Source organism: Pongo abelii, chromosome 9, assembly GCF_028885655.2.
Source record: "Pongo abelii isolate AG06213 chromosome 9, NHGRI_mPonAbe1-v2.0_pri, whole genome shotgun sequence".
NCBI lineage: Eukaryota > Metazoa > Chordata > Mammalia > Primates > Hominidae > Pongo > Pongo abelii.
In genome coordinates this window covers 123,517,666-123,530,986 of record NC_071994.2, presented here as the reverse complement: position 1 = coordinate 123,530,986, position 13,321 = coordinate 123,517,666, and the positions used below count along the sequence as shown (strand labels likewise).

The 13,321-nt window shown below is 42.8% G+C and overlaps 1 protein-coding gene across 1 annotated transcript in view; it reads right to left on the bottom strand.

The window, feature by feature from the left end:
• Positions 1 to 13,321, bottom strand: part of POU2F3 (POU class 2 homeobox 3) — a 73,999-nt gene that overhangs the window by 20,856 nt on the left and 39,822 nt on the right. The window lies entirely within an intron of this gene.

Genomic DNA, 13,321 nt, shown 5'->3' with positions numbered 1-13,321 from the left:
CTGGAGACCAGCCTGGGCAGCATAGCAAGACTTCATCTCTAAACTAAAAAAAAAAAAAAAAAAAATTAGCCAGTCATGGTGTTACATGCCTATAGTCTCAGCTACTTGGGAGGCTGAGATGGGAGGATCATTCGAGCCTAGGAGTTTGAGGCTGCAGTGAGCTATGATCACGCCACTGCACTCTAGCCTAGGTGACATAGTGAGATCCTGTCTCTTAAAAAAAAATGGATTAAATTCTTAGAAATTCTGAGATGATATTTTTTTTTTCTTAGGAGGAAGAAGGTTAAAATATATTTAGGACAGGATAGTGATCCTAAATGCCATTCTTAAAACTCTTTACCTCACAGAGTAAAAAACTGGCAACCTTTTACTGATCTCCCCCAAATTCTGTGTCTTATTTTCCTCAATGGAATCTCATCTATGAAACCCCAAAATCTGGGCACCACTGATCTGGAGGAGTCTCCCTCCCCATCCCATTTGTCTCCACACCTCTCCATCCTCTGTGTCTGCCTCTGCAGCTGGCCCTCTTCACCTGTGTGGCTTTAGTGACAGTCTTTGCCTGTCTCCCTACAGGTGAAGGCATGTCTCCCTCACAGCCAATGCTGTAGTTACAGCCTGAGGGGCCCGTGGTGGTTTCCAACCTTTCTCCAGTCTCCACCACCCTGCAATGACAGCACTAACCACCCACGCGTGGGCTTCCCAGGTGTCCCAGGGCAGGGCAGGAAGTGCTGCTTGTGCCTACCCCTCCTCCTATCCCAGGAAAGCTACCCTCTTGCAGCTTTTCAGGAAGTCCCTTGGGAGGGTGTCCATGTGACTTTAAATTCATATAATGTGACAGGGGCACGAGCTCTAGACCATACCTTATAAGGGACATTGGGAAGACCCTCCTATGCGGACATCTGGTTGTTCCCTATCCAGATAGAAACTCTTGGCCATAGAGACGCTGGCTTAAACCATTTTCTTGGTCTACACTGTGAGTATCACTGGCATCCTGGAATACCTTCTGTTTGTGTTAGTTTAACCTAAGTCAAAAGTTCAGATTAACAGCTAAACTTGTGCTTAATCCTTGCGGAAAAAAATGGTGCTTTGGATCACTAAAGAAAGAATTCCTTATAAACAGCTCTATTATAAAGACACATGCACAGGTTATGTTCACTGCAACACTATTCATAGCAAAGACATGGAATCAACCTAAATGCTGGTCAATGATAGACTGGATAAAGAAAATGTGGTATATATACACCACGGAATACTATGCAGCCATAAAAGGAATGAGATCATGTCCTGTGCAGGAACATGGATGAAGCTGAAGGCCATTATCCTTAGTAAACTCATGCAGGAACAGAAAACCAGATACCACATGTTCTCACTTATAAGTGTGAGCTAAATGATGAGAACACATAGAGGAGAACAACACACACTGGGGCCTATCGGAGGGTAGAAGGTGAGAGGAGAGAGGATCAGCAAAAATCAGCTTAATATGTGGGTGATGAAATAATCTGTACAACAAACTCCCATGATACAAGTTTACCTGTATAACAAACCTGGACATGTACCCCTGAACTTCAAATAAAAGTTAGATAAAATGAAAAAGAATTCTCTTTGGTTGGACAGTTAGGAAGATACTACTAACATTAGAGACTGAGGAGGGAGCTAATGTCCTAAATATGGTACCTTTCACATAGTGAAAACCCAATGAACATTAATTGAACAAAAGACATAAGCAAAACCTATTTCTCCACAGCCTCCAATGAGTTACGGGGGAGAAAATGTTGAACAGGTGCATCGAATGCTGATCTTGTTTCTAGCCCTAACTCTGACTCTAATTTACTATGTAATCTTGAGCCTCTATGGGACTCAGTTTCCCCATCTATTGTATGATAGCCCATGATTTTTCTCCCTGTCGACAAATGGAATTACAAATTCCAATTCCCTAGTGCATTTGGTAGACCTGGCCCGTCCAGGTTGCTGCTGTGTTCTTAGACAAAGCAGATCTAAATAACACCAAGAAGCCCTGGTTGCACATAAGTTGGTAAGAAGATGGCTGTTTCAGGGACAGTCTTTGGAAATCATTCCTCTCACTTAAGGAGACTATTATGGAACTCTGGAAGCAAAGAGAAGGAAGCGGGAGAGATGGGAAATAGCACTGTGGGGGCAGAGAGTCAGACATTCAGAAAATTCAAAAAACATGGCTGCCTGGGAGTTGTCTCCAAGAGTCCCACTTCTTTGCCCCATGCCCCTTCAACTGTGCCCATCCACACTTGGCACCTCTAAGAAACTCTGGTGTCCTAGTTCTTCTCCCCAAAATTAGAGTTTCCACATCCTTAGATTCCAGGAAAACATGTGTTAGCAAGTTTTTAAAAACTAGAAATAGATGATAAACTACTTATTTCAAAATGACCACCACCACTACAACTTTAAGGTTTGCTCTGAGAGGAGATTTTACTTAAGCCAAGCCTTTGTGGTCCCCACCTCTTCCCTGCATAACCTCCTCCTGCCCCCAGGCATCCGCCATCCCAGAGGGTACTGGGGAGGCAGGATGGAGGAAGGGGGACAGAGGGAGAACATGGAGCACTGGAGGTAAAATCATGCTGGTGGAACAGCCTCTGGCAGCTTGGCCCACTTCCATCTCGGAGGCAAGTGGCAGGGTTCCTCTGTAGACTCATTATGCACAAGGGAGAGATAAGGAGAGGCAACTATGACAGAGCTTGAAAACATGTGCTTTGCCTCCAACCTGGGCGCTATCTGTTAGAATCTGTGCCAGGTCTTCCTGCAACACTTAATTTCAGAAACCAGCGCCATCATAAAAGAAAACGCACCCTTTCATCTGCTTCCTGGATCAATTGCCCTTCAGACTCTTTGGGGGGCACTCCCGACCTCCCAGATGTAAAAATGAAGTGCGTGATAGCAGAAAAGCCCTTTGGGTGTAAGTTTGGGGGCTTTCTGACAACCTCTGCATTATTTTTCTGATTTGTTTGACCGACTTTTTACTCTTTTATAATTTTTATTTATTTATTTATTTATTTATTTATTTTTATCTTCTTTACGGTTCCTTTGGATATGGAATCTTTTATTTTTCATAATTCATTACCTTCTGGATGTGAAGTGCTGATAGTAACCCCAAAAGAAGACAATCCTAAACAAACCAAATTGAAAGATAATAAAGGACACTGCTTTCTTGAGGACAAGTTCTCAAATCTCAGCTTTGATCAGCGGTCTCTATTAGCTGAGTTCAACAGGAAGGAGGAAGGATACATTGACAATTCCCATGGCCTCCGACAGACATCTTTGACACTTTCAGGGGTTCAGAAATGAAGAAATTAAGAAATAAAGTCTTCCTGAATTTACAAAAATCCCTTTTTACAGCTGTTAAGGGGAAAAGGTTGGAACCTTTCCAGGCAACTGGGTGTTGGTTGTGGATCTGGAAGATGAGATAGAGAGACTTCTGTTGGATCCCATTGACTTCTAATGTGAGAACCGGAGGCAAATTGGACGAAAACCCAATCTCCCCTGTGCTTGTGAAAACCCAACCAAACCCACAGCCTGCCTGGAATCAAGAAGATCATCTCCAGGGTCTCTTTGGCAGTTCTTCTCATGCAAGTGGAGTGTTTCTCCAGACTTTACTTGGGACGGAAGCATCCCTGGAGACGTGGGCCACCACAGGGTGCTCTGCCCTGCCACAGCCACTGAGCAGCCCGTCCAGCTATTGGACAAGCTTTGTTAGTTTAGGATCTTCTCCACCCACTGTGCTGTGCAAAGGTATTACACTGAGTCTTGGGCAGTGACCAGGGAGGTAAAAAGGTATCAGGGATGATTATCTTTTCTGATCCCAGTGAACTCTCTGACATCACTTACTTCAGAAAGCAGTAGCCTCATTCTGGAAGGAGAGAGCCCCTTCCAAGGAGGTGGAAGCCCTTTCTACATCCCTCCTTGGCTTTACCCTCATAGCCAGGAGGTGTGAGGACAAGTGTTCACCCTTCCATCTCACAGAGGCTCAGAGCGCCTCAGAGATGGTTATAAACTCATATAGCAACACCCTGGCAAAACTCTGACAAGAGAGTGGTCTCCTGACCCTCCTCTGGTGCTTTGTTTACCAAAAAATATTACATACATCCCAAGGGTAGGAGAGAGAACAGACCATCGGTGATGGAAAAGGGGGTGTTCTGGCCCAGACGTACACTGGGACCTCCTTACTGACCATCTGTTTTGGGTTCATGGGATGGGGCACGGTGGGGCTGGGGTACTCATTTTAACCCCTTCCCCATGACATTTTCACAGGGCCCTCTCTGGGGGAAGACAGCTCAACACTAATGAATATATCACTGGTGATGAAAATGATCAAAGCTGTTGTCCCAGTTGCATAACTCGTTTGTGGAAAGTGTTTCATAAACATTTCACAAGAAGGAGCGTTTCAAAGCGTGAACATCTCCCAACCTGCCTTCAATTACAGGCAAGATTTTTTTTTCTTTCTCCCTCCTTCTACACTTCTCCCTAGCAGTGAGGAAGAGTTTCTGTTTTGTAACTGATATATAAAGGATTGGCAAATGAAAATATTTTTAAAATATATTCTAAGTGTTGGAATGGGGCAGACGGGTAACTCCTCTCAAGTGAACAGGGCTGAAAGTACCCCAAGAGATAACGGCTGCATTTTTGCTTGGAGGATTCTCCCAGCTGTTCCTTAGGAGTCCAAGGCTCCTGCCTCCTCAGATGCCTCTAGGAAGTGCTTGGGGAGATGACCTCATCTAGCCCCTGGACTCTAATCAAACCTACTATATAGCAGCCTAGGTGTGCCTTTGGCCATGCAAACTGAGATTATCACCCTGAGAGCATCAAACTTCTACACAAAGGAGGGATGGAAGAGAGGAGACATATGGCTCCTAGGAGGCTGGAACCACGTGGGGTTGCTACTGCTGAAAAGACACTTTCCAAAAACCCATCCTTATTTTTCCTGCTTGTGCCTACTCTGGAAATGCAACAATCTTATCAGTCATGTTATTTAATGCTTTGGCTTCAGTTCTTAGGACACAGCATTGCTAGTGCTGACACATGCATGAAAAACTCCTTCATTTTAAGCCCATAAAAGTTTTCTTCTCCCTCTGGAATATAAATCCCCTGAATTCAGTTCTAAAAATGTTGGGAGGGGGCTGTGCCCTCATGGCAGACCCACCCTCACTAATGCTTTATGGTGCCCAGGACTTGAATCATTTTAACCAAAGCACTGCTGCGGAGCCCTCCTGAGACACCTGCAGCATCCTCCCCAGTGGGCAGCTGCACTGATGGGAGTTCCCTTTTGTGAACCTCATCACCTCGAGCCAGCATCTGCTGGTTCTTTTGGTGGCCTACCTGGTAGAAAAGAGGACAGAGCTACCCTCTCTGGTTCTTTGACTAGGGAAAAGTACGACACAGAACTTTTGATTTGCCCCCCACAGAAGGCTGTTCTGTCCCTAAATAAGTGAAATGGCAGAAGGAGAGGGTGTGGGAGGCAGAAGAAATGCTAAGCATCAAACTCTGAGAACTGTTTCCAAGCCCAGTGGCTGTTCTTGGGAAGTGTCTAGTGTATAAATGCAGTTCATCATCACACTTTTTTTTTTGTTTTGTTTTGTTTTTAAACATATCCCTGGGCTGCTTATCAGGGAAGGACTTTGCTGTCCCCAATGGGGATGATAAAGAAGACATCCAGCAAATAAGCACAAGGCTCAGAATCAATCAGTATCCTGACTTCAGGACCCATCCTTGCCTCCAACTAGTTGCATGACCTAATATTACATTACTTCACTCATCTCTGTAGTCCTAGATTATTCCTCCAAAAAGAAGAGAAATAGACCAGATGAAATCTACTTAAGAAATTTAGGCCAGGCACGGTGGCTCACACCTGTAATCCCAGCACTTTGGGAGGCTGAGGCGGGTGGATCACGAGGTCAGGAGATCGAGACCATCCTGGCTAACATGGTGAAACCCCGTCTCTACTAAAAATACAAAAAATTAGCCAGGTGTGGTGGCGGGTGCCTGTAGTCCCAGCTACTCAGGTGGCTGAGGCAGGAGAATGGTGTGAACCCGGGAGGTGGAGCTTGCAGTGAGCCAAGATTGCGCCACTGCACTCCAGCCTGGGTGACAGAGCTAGACTCCATCTCAAAAAAAAAAAAAAAAAAAAAGAAAAGAAAAAAGAAAAGAAATTTATAATGTATAAAGAGAGAGTAGGAGTAGACTTGTAAGCATATAAGTATACTTACTATGTTACAAGACATTTTATAGATGAAAAGACTGAGGCTTAAAGACATTAATAAATTTGCATAAAGTCACACTGCTGGTAAATAATGAAGCTGAGATTTCAGTCTAAGTTGGTCTGACTGCATATTTCTACACAATCCTCACTCTCTCTGTGTGTAATGGAATTATAGAATTACAGACTCTTCAAAGTTGTTTGGTGTAGGTTGCACTAGGTTTATGGCAGATATTCCAAAATGCGTTGATTCCCTTCCTTCGCCATCAGAACCGGAAGGAAATATAGACATCACCTGGTTCATTTTACAGTATGACTTCTGAAGCCAGAGAGGGAAAATAACTTGCTCAGGGAAACACAGCTAGAGCTGCAGTCAAGTTAGTCCTAAAGACCAAGCCAGGGCTGATTAGCATGGATCTGCTAACTCCCTATCCAGTGTCCAGTTCATTCTACTGCACTGCCGCATGTCTCTGTCATCTGTTATTATCACTCTGAAATTGTTGCCTACTCTGGCTATTGTAATAACTCAGTTGTAGCCCTAATCCTGCTGTTCCCCTACTGAGACTTAGTCACAGTCAAAAGAAAGAACTCTGAACCCCACTCAGAGTTCTCAATGACTATGCAGGGCAAGGTTCAGAATCAGATAAACACACATCTGTTTGATACGGAAACATAATGCACTTGGCTTTGGAGCCAGCATCCTGTATTTCCTTGAGTCTCACATATACAAAGTAACTACAGGGTGTGATATTTGCTCTTACCTCCCTCATTAGGAGGAGAAGAGGTGAAGAGAGGAAAAAGGAATGTCATGAAATCTCTGTCCCAGTGTGTATTTTACTATGGGGTTCCAGATGAATCCAATAAAAGGAAGTGCACATGCCCTGTCCTGAAGGTACACATGCGTGCATGCGCATGCCACACACACACACGTGTACACACCAACTTATGATCGTGAAGCACTACACAGATTAGTTACAGGAGCATTAGCTCAAGAAAGAGAAAAAATATTTTTTAAAGCACTGTAGAGATGAGAAACACTTTCAAATATACCACCATTTATTCTTCTTGATAATTCAATGAGGGAAGTAATCTTACCAAACTGTTGTAACAGATACGGGAACCAAGGCTCAGAGAATTTAAGCAACATTCCCAACATCACACAGCTAGGAAGAGGAGAGCCTGACTCTCTACATGGTTATTTGGCCTCCAAACCCCTCCCTTCTGCCGGTACCATGCTGTGAGGCACCTGCACTGGGCCTCCCACACAGAATTCTGGGCTTCTGGAAGCTACTGAGAGGTGCTTGTTCACTCCAGCCTCTTCTGTGTGCTATATTGCTTTTATGTATGGTGCACAGTTGGGGTAAACATTTCCAGACTACACTTGCAAGCGTAGTCTGGGACTTTACACATATTTGTGGCCTAAATAGTTATTGAGAGTGAAGTCTTCAACAGGTCTGAATGGGAATCTCTTTGGCATTTCCTGAGTGAACCTGTGATTTGGAAGCTTGCCTCTGAAGGGCATTGGATAAATGAAGCAAATGGTTATCTCTGGTAATTTTCATGGTTTAGTCTTCCATGAAGACTGAGGTCTTCCTTGTCTCTTGTACTACTGTGGCACCCCAAATCAAGTGAGGCAGCCCGAGGTCTGTTTCAACAGCAGCTGGAAAAGGTGGTCTTCTATGTGGCGTGAATGAAACAGTTTCCTGCCCTATAAAGGTTCCCTTTCCAGTTCAGTTTAGTTCAACAAACATTTACCAAGCACCTACTGTATACCAAAAGGCACTAGGGACACAAAGATGAATAGGAAGCCCCCAGGTTAATTGAGAGGCTGTGCAAGTCAGAGTCATCTCCGGATGACTTCTAACATTTAGTACTTCTAACATTCAGAAGCAGGTACGAGGTGGCAAAGAAAAGGCTGCCATTTGCTTTGTCAAGGAGGAGAATAGCTAGAGAAAATGGAATGAGATGAAGAAGGCTCTCAGAAGAAAAGTCCTTCTGAGCAACCCTGAAGGATGAAGAAAAGTTTGCCAGGCAGCAAAAGCAAAGAAAGCCATCCCAGGAAGCGGAAGTGGAAGAAGCGGCTCTGTCCAAAGTTGCAGAGGGTGAAACGGCGCTTTCTCTTCCTGTTCAGGATCTACCAGCAATTTGGGACTGCTGCTGTAGGGGAGAGAGAGGACAGGCGGGTGAGCAGGCAGGGGCCTATGGCAGAAGACAAAAGAATTCAGAAGGGACTCTGAGGGCATGGTGGAACTAAAGGGGAGCGATTGCAGTGAGATTTTAGTTTTAGTTCAGTTATCCTAACAGCCCTGTGGAATATGGATTTGAAGAGAGCATGACTGTAGCCAGGGTAGCCAGTTAAAAAGCTATTTACTGCAATTGCCTAAGTAAGAACTCAAGAAGATGAGCCTAAGGCCCAAACAGCCAGACTGGAGAGCTTTTAGAATATAACATGTATTTCCATCCCTAAAGGTTTCTCTTTTTTAACAAAGGGCTGTTTATTTCAGGAATTGTCTGTTGAATGCCTCCAGGACCAGAACTAGCACAGAAAAAAATCTGAAGGTCCCTAAGCCAAACTGCTAATCATAGATGCAGCGGAGAGCATTTGGGGTTCTAGAAGGTATCCACTTTCTAAGCCATATATTTCTGCAATGTTTGATTTTTAAAAGCAAATTCTTAGTGTTAGATTAGAGAAGATTAAGATGAAAGTTAGTAAGCATTCAAAACGTCACGTATCTACATAGAATGTTACAGTTTACAAGATGACAAAGCTGTAGAGCTGCTTCTTTTGCCTGTGAAAAAGGCATCTTGAGAGGTTTAAAGGTACATTATCTAAATGAACAGACATACACCCATATATGAAAATATGCATATGTATGTAATACATACATGTACGTATGTATATATTTAAAGCAACAACTTGGAATCAATCTTTGTCCACATTTTGTGTCACTGTCTCGCAGTAGGCAACACCGGGGGTGTGGCCCACAGACCTCACTTGTATATCTCCATGATGTTCTGAGTTTACAAAGCACTTTCAAACACATTTCTGTTGATTTTCAGAATACTTTCATGAGATTGAGAAGGTAGGTAATGTTATTCCTGCTTGTGGAAAACAGGGTCATAAACGGTAAGAGATTTGTCCAAGGCACATGTTGGCTAGCAGGAGAGCTGTGACTTGAACTCAAGTCATCTAAAATTCAGCATACCTTTCAAATGCCTAGGATTTTCTCAGGAATCCTTCCTAAAGAAGTGGATTTTCAGTCACAGAAATCTATCTCTTGAAGCTCCAAAGCCTTTTATTTCAGTTTTGGATAGATATTTATTGGTTTCTTTTTGAATAGAGATCTTGCTAAAAGGTATCATATACATCCCTATTTTGTCTTAAAGCATAACTGAAAGATAATTTAGTCAATGACTCAGAGTCATAATTTCAAACTTGTTTTAAAAGCAACCATGCCCTCAGGGATACTGATGTGTTTGACCTCTGTTGGCTGTAGTACTGTATGGCCCCAGACTGCCCTTTTTTCTTGCTTTTTTTTTTTTTTTTTTTTTGGTTTTTTTGTTTGTTTGTTTTCTTTCTTTCTTTTCTTTTTTTTTCAGCTCTGAGCTCTGCTTTTCTCAGGTTTTTTTTTTTTCTTCCTTTCTCACAATCAAGTTTATCTCTGCTTCTGTTGGTATGCTTCCTTCTAGAAATCCCCTATTCCAGCTTGAATTTGCACTTTTATCTGCTAAGGGGTAGAAAAACCAGATCATTAAGCTCAGTAGACCATCCCTAAAATAAGAGTTTAAGGCTCTGAGAAAGGGCCTGGCTTGAGGTCTCATTTGCTTCCTTCTTACTGTCAGCTGTATAAATAGGTTGGCTACTGGCTCTCTGGATAAGTGAGGCAATGCAGCACTGCCATGAAGCTCTCTTTAACACTTGACTTGTGCTTTGGCTTAATTTGTATTAACTATGTGCCTATCCTGTTACGTCTATTAGCTGGGGACAGGGCTCTAGGCACAAGGGTTGGCTGAACCTACTCAATTGACAGTTTAATATAAATTCTCTAAGGCTAGGGAACAGCTACCGAATTTGTTACCAAAAGGCTGAGTGGACTTGAGCCAAGGGACTCTATCAGTGTATCTGAGTTTCCGTATGTATAAAAGGGAAATAATCTCTGATACATCCCCAGGTCTCAAGGGTTAGGGCTGAATGTCTAGAAAACCTATTCCAGGGAGGGCTTTCCTTATTTCTGTCACTAAAATGATTGAAGATATGAATTTTGCACACTTAATACCTGAGAGACCTATCTTGCTTACTATGGCCTGCCCAGCACAGTGCATAATGTCCATCACTTAGTAAGTGCTTATTAAACATATGTGGTATTATTGCATAAATACGTTTAACAGTCCTCGCGTATAGGAAATTGAGTCTCGGAGAAGTCAAATGATTTCCCAAAGGCCATATAGCTAAGTGGCAGAGCTTGAATCTAGGCCTGACCAAATCCCCCAAATCAACCCTCTTTCCACCATATCATGTGACTTATAAAGTCATGCCAAACTAGGTTCGTTTCCTTTAACATCAGGTTTTTAGAATGGGGGATCAGACAGATACTATCATTGAAATATGTAAATATGTATTTAGGTACTGTCCTGGAGGTCAAGATGAGGTGGTATGGGCTGAGATAGGGTTGATTAATGATGGGTCACTGTCATCTAGCAGAGACATCTCCAATGGTATGCCACAGTACCCCGCTTGTGGTCCACTGTGGCTAAGAATGTTATCAGTAACGTGGATGAAGATGTAGCATACATACTTATTACATCTCTGCATGAGGAGCAGGGCCAGCTAATACTCTGCGCAGACATCAAGATTCACAAAAAAAAAAAAAAAAAAAAAAGCTCAAACATATGGCAGGAAGGGAAGCAAGTCATAAGATTAAACATAGGAACAAATATAAAAATCCTTTACTTAGAAATATGAAAATTAACTGCACAAGTTGAGACAATAATTTATATGAAAAAAGACTTGAGACACATTAACTGACTCAAAGAGCATATAAGTTGACAGTGTGACATAATTACCTTTAAAAAACCCTATAGGATAGGCGGTACTAACAGAAGTAGAGTAGCTGAATGGAGGGAGTTTCCCATACTGAACTGCATCATTCCATGAGGGCAGGCCCCATTACTTATTTGCAGCTGGCGCCAGTAGAAATCAGGGCAAGAGAAAGGCATAGTACCTGCTCAATAAATGCATTCAAATGGGTAAATGGATGGCTAGATGAACAAATAGTTGCACCATGCTCTGGCCTGCCTGGATCTCACCTGAGCAATGAGTGTTATGCTGTACACTTGTGGATTTCATACTTAAAGGGAGTGATTGGCAGACCAAAACACATGCATGTAAAGGCAACAAGGCACAAACGAATTCAAGGAGTTCATCACAGCATTGTAAAATAAAGTATCGGAAGCAACCTAATATCCATCGATTGGGGAATGGAAGAGTAAGATTATGTTAAAACAATAGAACAAGCCAGGTGCGGTGGCTCATGCCTGTAATCCCAGCCCTCTGGTAGGCCAAGGCAGGCAGATCACTTGAGGTCAGGAGTTCGAGACCACCCTGGTCAACATGGCGAAACTCCATCTCTATTAAAAAAATACAAAAATGAGCTGGGCATGGTGGTGGGCGCCTGTGATCCCAGCTACTGGGGAGGCTGAGAATTGCTTGAACCCTGGGGGCGGAGGTTGCAGTGAGCCGAGATAGCACCACTGCACTCCAGCCTGGGTGACAGAGCAAGACTCTGTCTCAGAAAAAAAACAGAAAAACCCCCAAACAATAGAACATTATGTGGTCATTAACAAAAATCATATAACTCTATATGTACTGCCATGAAACAACCTATAAATATTATTTAAAAATTTTAAAAGCCACTAAAGAATACATACAGTATAATTTGTACATATGTGTGTAGGCCACAAAAATCTATACATTTCCATTTGTAATATATATCCAGAGAAAAAGTCTTCCAGACATATATACACTACCCTGATAATAGGAGTTACCTCTGGGAAGAGGACTGAGCATGAACAGGGATAAAAATAATCTTCCTTTTTAATCTCTATTATGAAATTTTTTTATAACAAGAAAGTATTCATGTAGTAAGTATATAACTGGTTTAAGGAAAGCATTCAGCAGCATAACATATGGAATCATTTACAGATCCAGGATATTTACACAGAAAAGGTATGATTTCAGGGTGATAACTCTTCTCAAATATTGAAGGGCTGCCATGTGATTGGGACAGACACAGGCCCTGAAACAGAAGTGGGCAGAGTGACCAAGAGAGGTGATGGCGTCTAGCATTTCAACCCACTCAGTCCTGAAGCAGGCTGGTAGCAAGTCTGAAAACCCAGGATGAGTTTTGGCAGAGACTTGGGACCACACGCCATCTGACAGGGGTGTCAGCAGAATTTGTATATGAGGCATAGGTCGTACTGGAATCACTCTTTCTTAGGCTTTTGAGGCTCATGATTAGTAAACACTTTTTTTTTTTAGAGTCAGATACAGTTGTTTTATTTTGTCAAATAAGAATATTAAAGTAACTAACATCATCAACTCTGACCTTCGTTTCATTACGTGTACTAAATACTTTAACACCAAAAATGCAAAATCTTGAATGATAAAAATGGAATATATTTAGTTCTGTACACCTGCACTCCATTTCTCCTTTTTAAATTTCACCGCTGAGGGTGAAAGACATTATATTATGAATAAACAAACGTGTCAACACACAGGATTAAAGGGAGGAAGACAGCCTTGTGCCAGAGCAGTGGGGCTCTGTGGGATGCTGCTGAGAACAGGGGACAGACGGCCTCAAGGACCCATTAGCCCTAAGAGTCTGTGAGTTTCACACTCACCCAGGGGCTAAAGGCTCAACGCAAATTTATCTCCACAGCTTATGAAAAATAATGTTACAGTGATGTCATGTGTCACTGGATGTCCCCAACCACACTGTTTCCATTCAAATGGCCAGGAGAGGGCAGCCCCAGGATGGCCACGTTACTTCCTAAGGGGCATTTAGTAAGAGCCCTGTTCTGGCTTGGGATAATTAGCTGACC